At 44.7% G+C, this 18,221-nt stretch overlaps 1 protein-coding gene across 8 annotated transcripts in view; it reads right to left on the bottom strand.

The window, feature by feature from the left end:
• The window catches only part of TRMT2B (tRNA methyltransferase 2 homolog B), a 584,889-nt gene extending 568,974 nt beyond the window's left edge, over positions 1-15,915 (bottom strand). For 3 of the 8 annotated variants that reach the window (XM_069613014.1, XM_069613017.1, XM_069613013.1), the window contains exons 1-2: positions 14,988-15,197; positions 10,115-10,184 (exon numbers count right to left, since the gene is read on the bottom strand). The gene's annotated coding sequence lies outside the window, so the exon portion shown is untranslated. Of the gene's footprint in view, positions 1-10,114; positions 10,185-10,309; positions 10,389-14,987; positions 15,211-15,327; positions 15,529-15,737 lie in introns of those variants that run through there. The other 5 variants (XM_069613010.1, XM_069613015.1, XM_069613012.1 and 2 more) reach the window with 4 other exon arrangements.
• Positions 15,916-18,221: the final 2,306 nt, after the last annotated feature.

Here is an 18,221-nt window from a genome sequence, read left to right as displayed (position 1 = left end):
GGGGGCACTCCGAATGAGATCACGCTTGCCCTGTCCCCTAGGGGATTTTAAGGTAAGCAGGCTCACCTCCCTAGTCCCAAAGGGGATGGTTCCCCTTTGGGGAAAAGGGACAACTTCCCTGGATTCGTCACAATGGCCAGGGGTAGAGTATTCCATTGGCGCAAATAGGGAAAAAGTAAAGAAAGTGAGAGGAGGCACATGGGCTGGTAGGTTGTGAAGAGTTGGGGAGCAGAAAGGGGAGTAACGTGGGATGCATTCAGTGAGGCAGTGGGGGGAAATACCACAGATGGATTTATTGACTAGTAGCAGGAATTTAAATGGCTATTTTGTATGGAGAGCCATCTAGTGTGGGGACCATAGGTAGAGATAGGGTGGGAGGTCTGCATTGGTTGAAAGCGATCCCCTTCTCAGAGCCGAGGACTTTCTTGAGGAAAGCAAAAGAGTAGAAGGGTGCACCAAGAAGTAGACTCGCAACGTAGCTCACAGTTTTCTGAGCACAAGAGTAGAAATGAGGGTTTTAGATGAATGGTGCGTGAGGTGTGTGTAGATTTTTTTTTAAAGTTTAGCAGGTTGTGTCTGGCTATGGTAGTAGTGGCAGTGATGAACTGCTAGATATTCAGGTCACTGTAAAGAGAACCACAAGATTGTAAGCCAAAGGCGAGGGGGTGAAGCTGTCGAGGGAAAGAGGAGGGAGAGGGGAGAGAGGGGTTGCCATGAAAGGCATGGAGAAAGAGTATTTCCTTTTTTGGAGAGTTTAGCATGAGGCACTGCAGAGACATCCAGTGGTGGACGACAGTGAGGAAATTAGTTATGCTTTTAAAGATTGCAGTGCAGTGGTGAAGGAGAAGAAGGAGAAGAATGTCTGAGTACTGTCAACAAAAAAGTGATAGTTAAATCTAAAGGAGGAAATGAGTTTGCCGAGGGAGGAAGTGTATAGGTGAAGAGTAGTGGGTCTAGGACTGATCTGTGAGGAACACCCACAGGAAGAAGGGGTGGAGGAAGGGGGGTTGGTAAGGAGGTCCTGGAGTCCCATGAGATAGAGCAGAAGGGTTCAGAGAGATAGGACACCCAGGCGTGCATGGAGTCCTTGAAGGCAAGACGGTAAATAGTTTGGAAGGAGGGAAGGAAGATCTAGTGTCAAAAGTAATAGGCTGAGAAGAATGAGAATGGAAGGGAAGTGAGAATGGTAGGCAGTATAAAGAGAACTGGCAAAAAGGACTAGTGCAGTTTCTATAAAGTGTTTATACAGAAATGCAGATTGGAGGGAGGCATCGGCAACCGAGTATAGCTCAAGATAGTTGACTATGTGGTTGACGACCACACTCTCAATCATTTTACAATCGTAGGAAAGGAGAACCAGGTCTGTAGAGTGAAGGATTGTTGGGATCAGCACTTGGCTTCTTTAGGAGAAAGTGTAGCTGTTCTGTTACAAGCTGGGAAGATACCAGTTGAGACAGAGCAAGGTAAAATAAGGCAAAGAGGTGAGCATTTAATGGAGAAGAAGGAGAGAGGAGGAAATTGAGTGATGGATCATTTCTTGGGGCAGAGGGACATGGCCTGGAGGGTTTTGGATAGTTTGTGTGGGTGCAAAGCGGAAAGAGCAAGTTAGATTAGTGCTATTGGAGGATTTGGCAGTGTTGTGATTTGTAGTCCTGGTCAGTGGAGAGTCCTTGTAGGTGGTGAGAACAGTGTGGTCTCTCATTGTGCTATGGGCATAAGCAGCAGCACTTTGTTATCTTAAGCAGCTGGATGGGTAGGGAGATCAATGGTTGAGGACAGAGGCAGGATGGGTGAAGTAGCAGCAGGATATGAAGGAGATAGACCACGTTTAACTTAGTAAAGGGGCATTCAATGGAGTGAGCAAGTGGAGAAGGGAGCGCTTGGAGCAAGATGTGGAGGTGGTCAAGGTAGGGGGTCCTTGGACTCACGCTTGAATTGAAGTTCTTTTTTTAAAAAATCCTGTATTGCTTTCCTTCATTAAAAAAAAAACACATAACAGATCCTGATGCCTCAGTTCCCCGATTGTCACATAGAGTATGTTCATCCCCCAACATTAATACAAGTTCACACCAAGCCCTCCCTCACAACCTCAACTCAACCCCCAGACCTCCCGAATGCCTGTCTGTATTCATCTCACTATTGCGGGTGCCACCCACAAGCAATAACTCCCAGTGGGCTTTTATATTCTCCAGTCTCTTCCAGAAGACAATCCCAACAGTATTGGCGGGTCAACCATCCCCCTTCAGTAAACAGAGGCTTATTATCAGAGGGATGACACAGTGACTGAGTTAAACAATTCCAGGCCATCTGTGTATCGTCTGCCTTATTTGCCCCACCCCCTCTGGCTCTCATCCAGACCTCAGTTTCGGAGAGTGACCAACTTTTATGGTGCACCAACCATTTCTCAATAAGCAGGCATGCTCTGTCCTTCCAGGCTAACGCAATCCTCTGTTTCGGCAACACAAATGCGAGATCTACAAACTTTATCTCATGGTTCAGGACCATCGGACCTCTTCTAGGGTACATTCCCAACAGACAGACCCGAGGCGTATACAAATAAGTCCCAGTTTTCAACTTGCGCATTTTGATATGCCCCCTTTTCCAAAATGTGTGTATCACAGGGCAGCCACATAACAAATGCAGCAATCCTGCATTTTCCTGCATGAATCTATAGCTACGGGACGAGTAGTTTGCGAACATTCAAGCCATCCAAACCGGGGCCAGATACACCCTATGCACTAGGTCATATAGCGTCATCTTAAATCTAGCATTTCTCAAGACCTTCCAGTGGTACATAAGTGCCCCTTCCCAATTTGCATCCTCCATGACAGTGTTTAAGTGTCTCTTCCAGGCTGCTCTAATCTGAAGCACAATTAAAAACAAACAGGTGGTGTCTCACAAAGAAGAAACAAAATATAATAATTTTTATGTTGTTTCAATGTGGCACTTAATCACAGCACATTCTAAAAACTGTTTAAATTATATAACCTAAAGGCTAAGGGGCTAATAACTATTCACATTAATTATAATTAAGGCCTCCGGTTTTATGGTATTTACTTTTCTGCCATTTCCAGAAAACTTTCTGTTTATTGTTTTTGGTGCAGCTGACCTTTTAATGCAAAAGACTTTGGCAGACAAGAAACTTGGCCCCGGAAGGTCCTAGCACCATTGAAAGGAACTGTCACCTCGTGATGTGCTTGAGTCCCGCCTTTGTTCCGTGATAGAAAACGTGGGGAAGGGAGACTGCGGCCATAACATCCTGACCTATTATTTGGAAACACTTCTTTCTTTTCTTGAGAACACTGCCCCACACTGTTTTTGTAATTTAGCTGTAAGGTGTTGGCAATAGTTTTTTTTAGTATAGGCCTTTTTATTTGACTAAACTGAACTAGGACTGTATTCTTATTATTTCGATTGTAGAAGCTGGCTCCCATCTTGGATTTAGGTTTAGATTACTGTTTAAATAAACACCGTTGATCGTTTGGGTCTGTTTTACTGTTGCCACCACGAGTTCCTTACAACACTGCAGGAGGGTAGTCGGTAAAGCAATTTGTCTTAACTGTTCAAGGTTATTTGGTTTCAGTATCAAGGGAGTAAGGGGTTGTAAATGTCACTAGGGGACTTCGGAGAAGACCAGGGGGACAGAACCACAATGCACCTGGTGCTAGAGATGATCTTGATAATCGACAGCGTTAAGTCGGAAGTCGGTTCCAGGACTCTTGGCAGCTCCTGTGACAGAGTTCAAGACGGGAGACAGCGGCGGGTCTCAGGCAGCAGGCAGTTCGCCAAGCAAGGCTGGACGGACAGCTGCAGGCTGGCCTACACGGCGGCTCAGGGTCAAGAATCGTTGCCTCTGTGCTGGTTGGCGGAACTGGAACGCTGGTCGAGGCGTCTCGAACAGCTTTAGTAACTGCAGGGTGACAACAGTCACTGGTGCAGCCTGTCGCGATGCAAGGGCTCGACGGCCTCGAAAATGTCCTTAAAAGATGTACGCTGGTTGATGGTTGTTGTGGCATTCCTCCTAGCTTCTTTGCAGGGCTTGTGTCATCCTTTAAGGCGGACGGGCCAAAGCTGAGGAGAGTGTTTGCAGGCAACAGCCTTGTCCTTTGTTCCGAGACTCTCTGGCACTTCCCACCTAGGAAGCTTGCTGGCAGAACCTAGCAAGGCACACTGTGTGCTGGCTGGGTACCGGTCTTGAAGCTGCTGGATGGATCCTCTGAGTCTGGTAGCTCCCTGTGTTTTGTGGGAGATGTTTAGGAGAGGGATCTTGCTTCCCTCTTGGAAATCCTGGCTTTCATTCACTAACGTAAGTTGTAAGGCAGACTGTACCTTCAGCCAGGGTCAAAATGTGTCCTTCTTCTTACTTCTTTCAAAGTCATCGGATGATCTGCTAAGTGAGGGGATCAGCCCTCTTTTAAAGCCAAATAGGCCTCAGTGATTGGTGCAGGCTAAGCCTACCTTAATGAACCAATCCTGGGTCCTCACCAACAATCTTCTGTTATGCGTGAGGTCATAACCAGAGTGCTTTGCAACAGGAAAGTTAAGGGGTGACAACATGTACTACTAAATCCCACCCATCTTCCTGTCTGTTGTGGATCAAAGTGTCTCTCTAGTTAATTGAACTCTCTGTGGCTCCTGATCAAAGCGCAAGTGTCATGAGGGCAGGTTCCTGGAAGCACTGGACACAGTGGAAGATCTGCCATTAACGTGCCATGGATGTTTTGGGTACCTTTCTAGTCTTTTTACTCCACTTCCTAGATCAGCTCTGTGGCCCGCCACCCTACGCGTTGCAACTCTAGGAAAACTCTTGCTCCGTTCCTGATCGCTCGCCTTTGCCTTTCAGTAAAAGTTATTTTGACCAATTCTACCTCCTTGTTTCCAAGACCAGCTCTGCTGGTCTTTTGCCTTGCTTTGTGAGCTTTCCCTTTGATTTTTATCTATTTTGCCGGTCGCAAGCTTGCCTTGCACTTCCCCCGCTACCGGCGCTCTCTCTCTCTGTCTCTCTCTCTCTCTCTCTCCCCCCTTCCGTTTCTTTCTTTTCCTTCATTTCTCCTTTTGGGTATTTTGTTTTTGTCCTCCCTTGGGCTACGCAGCGATTCCGGTGCCTTCTTCCATCCAGGCGGAATCAAAGCTCTTTATTATTCCTTTCGGTGCGTTTGGGTTTATGCTGTCCTCTTCCTTCTTGTCTACACGTGTACCGGCTGGAGCTGTTTTCAAACGCTTACCATCTTGCTCTAGCAGTACGCAGTGCGCTGCTATTACCTGCTCTCTTTTCTCCTTCGCTTCTTTGTATTGGAGTTCTTAAAGTAGCCTCCTCCTGTCCTTGCTTTCTCTTCTGTGGAGTCTTACCTGCCTGCTGGGAACAACAGCCATTGGGGGTCTGCTGCTTCTTCCTTTGGATACCACCTACAGTCCTGTACCTCGTGCTTACTGCTCAAGACCCCGTACTGGAATACTGTACAAACATCCTCGCTTCCTGTGAATTACAGAACTAAGCCATCCTACGTCTCACTGTTTGCTCTGTGGAACTCTTACCTGGATTACTGGACTGCTCTTCATTTGCTTGGAAACACCAAACAGGTTTTTCTTGTGCCATCTGTCTTCTTCCCCTTTCAGGGCTGCGCAGGGAGCATGCCCTTCGTATTGGTGCTGTTCCACAGTCCAACAAAAGTGGCAAGCTCCCGGACAGACCCTATCTCTTCACAAAGAAGGGATCTCCCAAGGAACTCACAACCGCCTTATCAGGATCAGAGGTTTCCGACAGCGACCAGGAAACACAGGTGAGACCCTCAAACGTTGACAGCAAGTCTCCCTTGAAGTTTGTGGCGAGAACAGACTTTCGGTCTCCATCAATTCACATAGTTCTTCCCTCTGAAAGGGGGTCTCCCTGCAGGGGTGGCCTACTGTAAAAAGTTGTCCCAGACATGCCCCCTTCACTGCCCTTCAAACAGAGGGTTGGGAGCTAGCTTCAAGTTGACACATTGCATATCAAAGAGGTGTTGGGTTTCCTGTCCCCTTTTGTCAGTTCTGCGATCAGGTCTATTTCAATTAACTCTCATCAGTATGCTACCACACGGCTGAGCACGAACACAAGCACAATACGGAGAGGGCAGTGATAGGCATTCAAAATAGCATGGGGTTTTGGTCCAGGCTACCCCTGGCCATGATGGGTAGGGCGGCGCTGATCAAGATGGTGGTCCTGCCGAGACTGCTGCACTTTTTTACGAACATTCCATACATGCTCCGCAAATGTTTTTTTGCGAAAGTCCACAGCTTATGCAGGGGCTTTATTTGGCACAACTCCAGGAATAGGGTGACCCTATGGAAGCTACAAAATCTGTGTGACAGGAGGGTATAAACCTACCGAATTCCGAGCTATACTATCTGGCGGGGCAGCTCCAGTACGTGGCCAGATGGTTGTCCGAAGTGGAGACAGCTGAAACCAGGCTATTGTACAAGGACACCGCCCCCTTTTTATTTTGAGAGAGGTGGTATGGTTGCCTAAATCTAAGTTGCAAGGAAGGGCGGGACTGTTGAAACTGGGCTGGGAAATGTGGAACAAAGCGTGGCAGGTGGTGGGAAACCCGACCCCATGCTTCCTGCAGGTGCCGTTAGTGGCGCTATACGGGGAGGATTTGCAAATGATAATAGGGATCCGCAGATACTGGGAACCGATGGGCCTTGCGACCCTCGGTGATGTATGGCAAGAGGGGGAGGCACTAGACTTCAAGAGGCTAATGGAAGATACCGGGGTGCTCAAAGGCCAATACATTACCTATATAAGAATCATCAAACGGGTGTGGGAAAGGTGGCCTGCGGAAGTGCTAGTGGAGCAACCTGATATGGTCATTGAGACGATGTATGACATATCGGAGGGTGGGTACGAAATATCCCGCATATACGAATTATTGATGACTAGGGTGGGTAAGGAGGTGCTCCAACTGAGGCGAGACTGGGAGGAGGAGGTGGGAGAACCTATGCTGGATGGACAATGGGATAGAGTTCAAAGGTATCACAAGAAGGTGTCCTGTAACGCAAGGCTACAACAGATCCAGTTATACGTCACTCATAGGGCATATATGACCCCTAGCAGGATTGCCAGGTTTGGATGCTCAGCAATACAGAAATGCCTACGGTGCGGGGAGGTGGAAGCTGGGTTGATACACATGTTTTGGGCTTGCCCGGAGGTGGGTAGATTCTGGACAGAGGTTAAGCTACGCCTAGCTGAAAAGGGGATCACACTGGAGGTGGAGTCAGTCTGGGCATGCATGCTGGGGGTTTTCGCCAGACTACGTAACCTGAAGCACATTAGTAAGATGAAAGGATGTAGGCCAGACATCCTGGCCAAACGGAGAATCGCAATGGGCTGTAAGGCTGCCCAACGGCCCAGAATAGAGATGTGGTGGGCTGACCTCCTGAAGTGGGCAGATGAAGAGACGGCAGCTTGGTATGAAGCAATCAGTAGAGGAGGGGGGGAAGAAGCGGGACCCCTGATAGCGTGGAGGCAACTGGTGGCCACAATGGTGGGAACCCCCCAGGCAGATCTTGGTGAAGATGACATGAGGGGGACTATTGAGGAAGACAAGCAAGCTAGTGGCATTGAAGCAGGGGCTCGAGTTAAGGGGATTGGAGGGGGGAGGACGGCGATGCACAACGAGTGAACATAATGAAACAAAATTCATATGCGAATGTCCTCAATGTTTGTAATGTTTGGTGTGGTGTTAACAAAAATAATAAAAATTGTTTAAAAAAAAATAAAATCAGCAGTATATGCTGCAACCAGCAGAACTTGGACAATAGAGAGGGCGGATCCATGGAGCCTTTGATATTTTAATTAGGCTGGCCATGGCCAGAGGAAGGTGTTGCCTTCCCCCTTCTTGAGATGCTTTGATGTACTAGTGGCTGTCACATTCCAGTTAAATGTGACAGGGAGGACTACGCCTGTAAGCGGTGCCCCCCACGGAGTAAACATGACTATGTGTTTGTTGTGCGGTGAGCAGAGGAAAATGTGTGCGGATTAGCCCCACACATTTTCTGAGTGATCTCCCATCATTCATGTTCATCAAAAAAGCACAGGCGAGCGCACAGTTCCTGTGCGGATGGTTGAATTTTTCACAATGTCACCCATTAAAATTCAGGGACATAAGTTGGGAATGTTTTGAGGAAAAAAAGTTCAAAATCAAAGAAGTGGTTGAGGGTGCCTGGTCGGTGCCAGATGAGTATGTCCTTGCTGATCATGAAATGAGAAGTAGAGGAAGAAGCTGCTGGAGTAGATGAAGGGAAGCAGGTAAAGTAGATGATGTTCGAGTGGGTGGGATGGGAGGGAGAGTGGAGCGGCCTGAGTAGCATTTGGGAGGAGGCTGAAGGATAGGGAAGAGTGGAGAGAAAAGTGGTGCAGGCTGTGGAGGGAGAGAGAGAGAGAGAAAGAAAAGTAAGGTAGTGCATTTAGAACGGGCACGTGCATGGTAGGTAAGGAAAAATAGGGCGAGGGGGAGCAAACAGGGTCCTGGGCGACCAAAGAGTGTGATTTAAAAGTTGCCGTTGGTACGGGCTCCTGGGAAATGGGGATGGTGAGATAAGTGGCCTTCAAATCTAACCTCACTAACCAATCTCCTGACCTTAACAGTACAATCATCTCCATCTTGAAGTGAGGATAAACAACAAACGTGTCCTTACCAAAAAGATATTGCTTACTACCCCCTGTGGGTGAAGACATCCCAGTCAGGCAGCTTCTGGCTCGAATACTGTTGGTAGAGATCAGTGGAGTGAAAGTTCTATGCTTGGAGGCCTGAGCTCTGCCCATGGAAGTGAACATATTCACACTTTTTGACAAATGAGTTTACAAACAATTTCAGACTCCGCTATGACAAAGAGTTTAGGATTGATCTTCAACAAAATCCCTTTACTCATCTGATGTCAAAGAACCATTGGCATTGCCAAGAAAACTCAGATCCAGGATCCAGACTCTGCCCTGGAAACTACGCTTCCTCTGCCAAGTACAAAATCTGAATCGGAGGACCCAAGACATTCACATGACTATTTTAACATATGAACTAATCCATGTCTATTTCTTTAGAACTATATGCTCCATAGTTTGAAAAGGAAGCCCTTAGTATCCATCACCTGTGTAATATTGATACTTTTGAGGGTATTTCAGCTTCATCCTATTCCTGGTGGAGGCATCTACTTTGGCCCTAGTAAAAGCATCTGCTTATTCACCCACACACCCAGCAGACACCCATTCCTGGGAATCTGGATCAGCTATGGCAAAGGGGACATTTACTGTGGCCTAGAAAATCTACAAGGGTCAAGGTTTCCTCTCAGCATTATTACATACAGGAGCCATATGATCCTCGCTGTCATCAACACCCTCCACTGGGAGTAGATGAGGGGAGTAAACTCAATCTCTGCCAGTGCACTGCTCCAGGGCCATCACTCGGTCCTCTTCATGGCCAGAGGGTCTTTGGAATGCCTCAATCACCTCTTTATATATGATGTTCTTCTCCTTCATGGTCCAATGAAGGGAAGGAGGGAGCACACAGCATGTTTCTACTTAATGCAAATGGTGCTTCCCCTTAGGGGGTGTGTTTTCCCTCCCACTAGCCCCTGACTGATATTTGGGAATAACACCCGTAGATAACCGATCCAAAATTGACATATTGTCAAGTTATTTATTAACAAATATCCATCATACAAAACTGTACATCACAAGTTTCAATCAATCACAACCTCAACACTGCCTTTCAATAAATCACAAACTAGATACTGCCAACACGCGTTTTGCTTAGAGATACATCTATAATTTGTAACCTCTAGAGAGAATTTTCAAGGCATACTATGACATTCTTCACATCTATTAAACAATTCATCCTATCTTTAAAATCACATTCTGTCTACAAAAACAACATTCAAAAACAAACGAAGAACAAAAATGAAAAAACATTATTAGTAACGGTCGTAGTACAACATATAATATCAAACCAATTTTTCAGAAATAGAACTTTATTTTGGTACTAAACACCAGGGAGTATCACACAGTGATCTTTAACAACATGCCTGTGCATTTATTTATTTCATCCCTAAAATTAATTATTCAAAAATTTAGACCGCTTACCTGATCGCTAATTTACTGATTTGTCACTGATTTCTCAAAAACCCAAATGTTTGGGTATGTGGCACCAAACCTATCCGCAAGTTAATAAAAACAAATTGCTGTTAATTATTATATTTCAAATTTCACTTAAAATTCGAGAGTAAAATAAAATAAATAAATAAATAAATAAATAAGGACCTTTAAACTCCTAAATACCTTCATTAGTAGTTCCAATTGGTTTCCGTATGATTTTTCAATCTAAATTCTTCAATTTATATTTTTCAGGAAATAATTTCTAAACACAGAAAATAGTCTTATGTTATAACTAGAAAAATAACTGCCTACAAAGTCCTTACTTCTTACCCAATTTCCACAGTGAACACACAGTGCCATGATAAGCACCTTGTGCTAGCTTTTTGAGTAAATTTGTGCCATCTTGATCTTACTTGTTTTTTATTTTTGACCATAAACATGGAAAGAGGATTGTGTTCTTACCTCATTAACAAACATCAAGGAAAGACTTGTTTTTCCAGAGCCATCTTTAAATGGATTTGAGGGAAATGTAAAACCTTACTTCGTAAATAATTTTAACTTATTTTCTTTACTTTCCATTTGGAAATTGACTCATATTGTCTTTGATCATCAATGACACTGACCGGTCTTTCCTTCATACATTTTATTTAAAACATGACCAAATGTAGGGAAATGTCACCTGGGACAAAACATTTTTTTAAACTTATATGGTTTACCCTAAATATGAACGAAGTTCATGATCAGAGTTCAAGCCTTCTGATGTACATCTGAAGAAAAAGATAAGTTTTGCTTCTTGTTGTCTAAGCATTTTTTCCAAAAGTCCTCCTCTTTCGGTGTGGAGAATCTTCTTGATGGCACAAAACTGGAGTGCTTTCTCCCATAACTGATCCTATAGAATGTACACCTAGAGCAGGAAGAGATCAAGATAGAATAGCGCTTTTTGGGCCTAAGGGAAGTACTTTACACCCTTTTGTACAAAAATTACAGAAGGCGAAACTCTCGAGGAGAAATGTATGAAACTTGAAATGGTACATAAAAAAGAAATTGCTATGTATTGGGAAATAGTCACCTTGGGGGAATATCTTGAACATGAAATGGTTCATAGGGTTTAAGAATACTAATTTTTCTTAATTTCGATGAAGACGACAATGTGGAATTAGCACAGGTTTGGGATGATAACCTATCACAATCCTCGTTTAACATGATGAAATTAATCAAACATTCAGAAAAAAAAAGTCATTCTAAATCAGAACAAGAAATCATAGAATTGGAAGAGGAAATAATAAAAATGGATTGACCAGAGTCCACAAAAAAGAATTTTAACACCTTAGATCAAATCCTTTGGGATTTTCAGGATGAAATTTAGTTTTAAAAAAATCAAGAAAATGATTTAGGGCCAATAAGGATTGCCAGTTAGATAGAATGTATACTTATCAACCAAAATATGACAGAATAGGAGGATCCACAGGCCAAACACCGCCCACTTTATCAGCAAGCTCGGATGTATAACGTAAAGAGGAAATTGATGTAACCAGGGGTTTATAGGGGGGAAGACTCTAAACCAAGTGGAATTATTTAGCTGAAATAAAATGCTATAGAAGAGGGAACAGATTTCAACATGGATTAAATGTTTCTTATAAAAGAGTGACTTTTCTTTTTAGAAACCAGCTAGAGCATTACAGATCTTTCTTCCACAGAAGAAGAGGAAAAGGAGGAAAGGGACAAAAACATGCAAAGAGAAAATATAATAGTACAAACAAGGTCCAGAGTCAGATACAACTTGAACCGTTAAGGTCAAATAATACTGTTGTAAATGTATCTAAGAAAACTCTTTCTACTGGACAAAGAAATGTGTTACTAAAAAGATTGTCTTTTGCACCGAGTGTAAGATTGCAACCAGTGGCTTTATATGTAGATGCATACAAATTATGTAGAAAATTAAAATTGAAAAAATTCTTTGCAAATTTTACTATGGACAATTTGTATTTATAGCAGCGCACAAAACCCTCAGGCATCTAGGCACTACTTACAGTAAGTGCAAAGTAGGATTCCACAAGATGCAAGACCACGCATAAAGGTTACAACATGCAAGTGGATCTTGAGAAGCATAATCTGGCAGGGCCTCGCCTCATGATACAGGCAGCTACGGCAGATGTACAAGTATGCACTGTAGATGAAATTAGAGTAGGTGCATAGTCTGGCCAAGCCATCCCTCATGTTACTGCGGACTACATCAGATATACAGGTATGCAAAAGACAAAATTGGAGTAGGTGCACAGTCTGGCAAAGCCACGTCACATGCTACTGGGGACTACATCAGATATACAGATACACAAAAGGCAAAATTAGAGTAGGCGCGCAACCTGGCAAAGCCACATCTGATATTATGGGGGGGCTACATCAGATAAGACAAAATTGGAGTAGGTGCACAGTCTGGGAAAACCTTTTCCCACGTTACGGGGGGCTACATCAGATATACAGATACACAAAAGACAAAATTAGAGTAGGTGCACAGTCTGGCAAAGCCATGCGTCATGTTACAGGGAGCCACGTCAGGTGTACAATAGGCATGGTAGGTGGACTACTGACTTAATAAAATGCAGATACAACGCGAGGTTGATAAGTTAAAGTAGGTGGGCTGCACAGATAATACGTGTGCAGGTGCAGCACGAGGCTGATCAGAACGAGTTAAGTAGTTTGAGGGCATAATGCAGTACAGGAGCAACACAAGGCTAATAGGTCGTAGAGGGTGGGTTACAGATAGAAGTCCTTCCAGCACGAGGCTGAACAGTCATGAACCTGCAAGAAAGATTGTTATGGCAGGTTGGATACCGGCAGTATCCAGGCAACACGGGGCTGAATGACATTGTTAAGAAGAGTAAAGTATCTGCGACTAGCAACAGAAGCGAGTAAGGTACAGTAAGTGAAGATGATGGCATTGTGCCATGGGAGGGGCAGGGATCAAGACAATGAGGGTGGCAGGAGTCAGCAGAGGTGATCCTCTTACCTTCAGGAAATGTGGCTAGGTCGCCGCAGGTGAAGTGAACTGCTGCTGTGGATCAGAAGAGAAAGTTTTAGGGCGTCACCAGCAGAGCCTCATTGCAGTGGGGAGCGAGAGGGTCCTGGGGCCGGTGGGCACGGCCGTGCATGGACAAGCACAGACAGGCAACAGCCTTTCTTGAGGGCCAGCCGGCTCATATCGCATCGGCTGGATAAGCAGTTGTCTCACCACTAGAGCAGGCCAAGGGCGAGACAGCTGCAATGATTATCATGGTGAAAGAGGTGGTGGCCATCTTAACGTGAGGGCTGATCTCAAAGGCTGTAGTGCGGGGAATCTGGGCATCATCCTCTGACCTCATGGGGACGCCCTCTCAGGCGTCAGTGTTGATCTTGGTGGGAATGCTGCTTATTTTTGGATTTGTCCCGTCTACGGTCACGCAAATGTGACATCATTACGTATGCATGATAATGATGCAATTCATATAAATACTTACTTTCAAAATGGCAGCGGTGATCCACCATGAAGAACCCCCCATTTTGAAAGAAATACTCACTGCAATGGCAGGTAAGACTCGAGGGAGTATCTATAGGAATTAAGTCCTGCAAAATCACTTGTTTATATAGATAACGGTGGCCCTATACACTTCTATTTTCACGTCAAGTTAAAATTGACATGCTATTTAATAGAAGCCTATCTAATACGAGTGAGTGAGGACTAACTCTTAATTTCTCATTTCTATCTTATAACATAAAACAGAACCTTTGGTTTACAGCCAATAGTATTCAATAGTTTTTGCTTTTCGTTGCAGCAGATTTTTGCAAATCCAGAGTCATCGTGGGGACAGGCCTACATCTTTGAAAGAACCATTTTTTAGATAGGTTAGACAACAAGCGACCATCACTTTTTTTAGTTGATACGTTGAGGCAGATCTCATCCAGATCTCGGTTAAAAATGTGGAAACAATGTATACCTTAGTTTATACAGATGTACCAAAAAGTAGCACCACCCAACACCCTAACTCTGTATTGCACTCTGGACATTTTTCAATATTTTACTAACTGCCCACTGCTAATCATCAATGGCTGGTGAACACTGTTTTTATAGACTGCTCCCATATAAAAGTTTGACATTTGTTATTTGGTTCTTTTAATTATCTTTTTGATAATATGGCTGTAATTGTGTTTTTTTTCCCTCCCTTTTGTTATTCTCCTTTCTCCTTTGTTGTGCATGTTCACAGGTGGATTATGTGTGACTGATCTATGGACCAGATTGTATAATTCATGTAGTTTTATAAACTCTCAATAATAATAATGTTTTTTGCCTAGATACAGCAAAATATTTGCACGTGCTCCAGTAGGTAAATGTTGGCACAGGTACACGGTAGAAGAAGCAGCTTTGAGCTGCACACTGTTCTAATCTTAAAACAATTTGATGAAATGCATGTATTGGATTGCTTTTATTGTAAAAAATACTCTTCACTGAGCGCACCAAGACCGGAGATTTCGCTTTGCATTACTCGAGACTGCTTTTTGTGTGTCAGGCTCCACGGAACAGGTGCTGCCAGTTTTCAATTTTTATCAAACATAAATAGAATATTTCATTTTTTCAGTACTCTGCTATATTTAGACCAGGTTGGCGCTGTGTATCCCAAAACACTGTGTTTACTTCCTATTTGATAAAATATAGCTATTGTCCTGGTGACCCTTATTTGATGTGTCACCACCACGCTTCTTTTGTTATAAAATGCCCCCATATTATTGATTTCTAGTGACACCACTTCCGCCCCACTCCCTTAACATTTTCTCATCCCACTTAGAGCACTGATGATTGCCATTCGGCTCTGACAGTCCTTCATCTTACCGGTTGATCCATTTAGCAAGCTGCAGTACGACAGGGATAATATGCCATACGGCACCAGAAGCAGAGCAGGAATCAATAACTACACATAACTTACACCACCACCAAAATATGACCCAAGTAACCAAGTTACATCTAAACTGCGATAGGGAACCAGAAAAGAGACCCTATTGAAGTCTAGCCGCTAGCATGTGTGCGGAGGAGGCCATCTTGGTAGTTATTTTACAGCTAGAGTAAATCAAAGACTACAAAACTATATGAAACCCATCTGTATACTTTACAATATAGTGTGTATCAAGATATATGGCTCAAAAATGAATTCGTTGCATACGTGTATTGGTACCTTTTTAAATAAGATGATAAAGATGTTTGCAATCTTGGTTTTAATTTCCCTGCACTCTTGACGCAATCGAATGTTTCCGTTCGCAAGACTGGAGACGCTATACTTCAATATGGCCGCTGTACACGGGAGCCTAAAAAGGCGTTCTTTTCCAAGTCCATCTTTTGTTTTCCCGAATACTAGACACCGATTCGGGGTTCTCAGCTTGCAAAAAGGAAAGAAGGCACCGGTGTGTAATAAATAAAGCGCTGCTGCCATCTACTGTTCAAATAAAACAAATACCGCCCGCTGTTAAACATCATCGTTCGCAAGCAACAACATGATTATTCAGTTTTAATTTTAAAACTTAAGTCGAAAGTCACTACAAAATAGTTTGAACCATTGAACCGCCCTTAAATAAGAGAAATAATTACCTATAGAAAAAATGCGATGTCCGAATGTTTAAATAACCTCTTTGCACACATGCCTGTGATATCGTGATAGTGGACCTCCTCACGCAGCCGCTCGAGTATCCTCTCACACATGCAAGGATACTCCGACACAGGAGCTGGGGTGCAACACGTCTTTAATCAAACGATATCTGACTCGAACTGCCCGTTTGGGCGGTAACCCCGCCCATCTACAACACGTGGGACGCAGCCCACTAAACGATTATAATGGAAAGAGGACTCATCCTCATATCAACTAAACAGTGACGACACCACACCCTCCCGTTACTAAACATTTAGTTGCGCCCTCAGTCCATTTCTTCGATGAGGCGATGAGGTTTTTTTATTGTTCTCTGTGGTCGATAGTTCACTCTTGCAGATGGCTCTGCCCGTTCTTCAGGTGCCATGTCGTTTCCAGAGTCTTCCCTGTCTCCGTCATAGGGAGCGTGCCACTGAGAGAACGTGTCATTCATGCTTGTGTCACCGGCGTACTGAGTGCCAGGCATCCTTCTGAAATGAGGAGTTTCAAGTTATGGACGGGCGGTCCCCTTCCGCGGTGATGAGTGACCCTTTCTTCTTGACAATGATGAGTGGCTCCTCATTGAAAGGAGCTACATTTTTGCGCTGTTGAGGTTGTCGGACCACTACCATGTCCCCTGGTGCCAGGTCACTTCCTCTGGCCCGGCGAGTGATGTCGGCAGCTTGTTTCATGTTCTCCTTCATGAGAGTGTCTCTTATCCTCATTTCAGCGTTGTCCTCATATTGGTCTTCATTAGCGGCTACATGGGGTAGTCGTGTTCTAATCATTCGTCAGAACATCACTTCTGATGGCGACTTCCCAGTGGTGCTGTGTGGGGTATTCCTGTAGTCTCGCAGGAGTTGGCATAGCAGTTTTTCGACAGGCTCTCCGGTGAGGCGCGCAATCTGTGTTGTGCGTTTGATGCTGCTCATGAACCGTTCTACTGTACCGTTTGCCTGAGGCCACAAAGGTGTTACTTTTCTGTGGCGAAAACCCATATATTCTGCAAATCTGTGGAAGTCTTGTCCAGTGAATGGGGGTCCGTTGTCGGACTTGACTACTTTGGGTATTCCGTAGGTTGCGAACATCCTATCCATTGCTGGGATGGTATGATGTGCGGAGGTGGACGGGACTATCTGCAGGTCGGGATACCTTGAGTATTCGTCCACGGCTACTAATATGTATTCACCCCCTTCCATGGGTCCGAAATGGTCGACGGCTATTTCTTCCCAGGTTCCTTCAGGCAGCGCAGTCATGCTTAGCGGTTCAGGGAATGTGTGCGGCTTTATGACGGTGCAGGTGGGACAGTTCTTCAGTAGTTCTTCCACTGATGTGTCCAGTTGGGGAAACCAAAGTTTTTGTCTTAGCATCCTTTTTGTGGATACAATGCTCCTGTGTCCTTCGTGTGCTAGTTCTAGCACCTTCTGACGTAGGCTCATCGGGATGACGAGCTTGGTCCCTTTTAGCAGTAGTCCTTCCTCTGACTTTGCGAGTTCTTCTTTTACCGCTAAGAAGCATGTGATGTCTTGTTTTGGGTCCTCATTCATTGCTTCGCGGATCTGCTTTGCATGTTTCCATCTCCCCGTTTCCAGGCACCTTAGGATGATTTGTATTCCTTGGTCTGCGTTAGATTCCCTTGTTATTTGTTCCATGTCAAGCCCTTGTGGTGTGCTGCTGTGATTGACGTATCTTATATACTGATCAGCAATGGATGGTTCTGGTCCACTCTTTTCTCTTGGATGGCGGGAGAGAAAATCCACTGGGTTTTGTTCCTTCCCCGGCCTGTGTATGATGGTGAATTGGTAGTCCTGTAATTGAAGTGCCCACCTGGCTATTCTTGGTGGCATTTTCGCCTGAGGATTGCCATAAATGAAAACGAGTGCCTGGTGGTCTGTTACCACTACAAAAGGTTTTCCGTATAGAAAAAGATGAAAATGCTCACAGGCCCAGACGACCGCCAGTCCTTCTTTCTCCGCTTGCGAGTAGGCTTGTTCAGTTTTGGAGAGGCTTCGACTGGCGTAGGATACTATGTGCTTCCCACTGCCCTCTCTGTTGTCCAATTGCATGAAAATGGCACCCAATCCTACGGGACTGGCGTCCACAATGAGTTCTGTGGTCTTCTTGGGGTCAAAATAGGCCATGTTGCGGGCATCAGAGATACGGTCCTTAATAATTTGGAATGCTTCTTGGCATTTGGGGGACCAGACAAATTCGGTGTTTAGCTTGGTGAGGGCTCTGAGAGGTTCGCTGATGGACTCGAAGTCTCGTATGTATCTTGTGCAATAGCTTGCAAGCCCTAGGAAGGATCTGAGGTCTGAGGTTGTCGCGGGTGGTTCAGCTTCACGGAGTGCGCTTACTTTTTCGGGGTCTGGTGTCATTCCCTTCTCAGAAAATATGTGTCCAAAGAACCTGAGTGTCTTCTTGCGAAACTCACACTTTTCTTTGTTCAA

The sequence above is a fragment of the Ambystoma mexicanum genome, chromosome 5p, assembly GCF_040938575.1.
Source record: "Ambystoma mexicanum isolate Mex_15411 chromosome 5p, UKY_AmexF1_1, whole genome shotgun sequence".
Classification (NCBI taxonomy): Eukaryota; Metazoa; Chordata; class Amphibia; order Caudata; family Ambystomatidae; genus Ambystoma; species Ambystoma mexicanum.
Note: the sequence above shows the minus strand (reverse complement) of the source record. Positions and strands in the feature narration are given on the sequence as shown.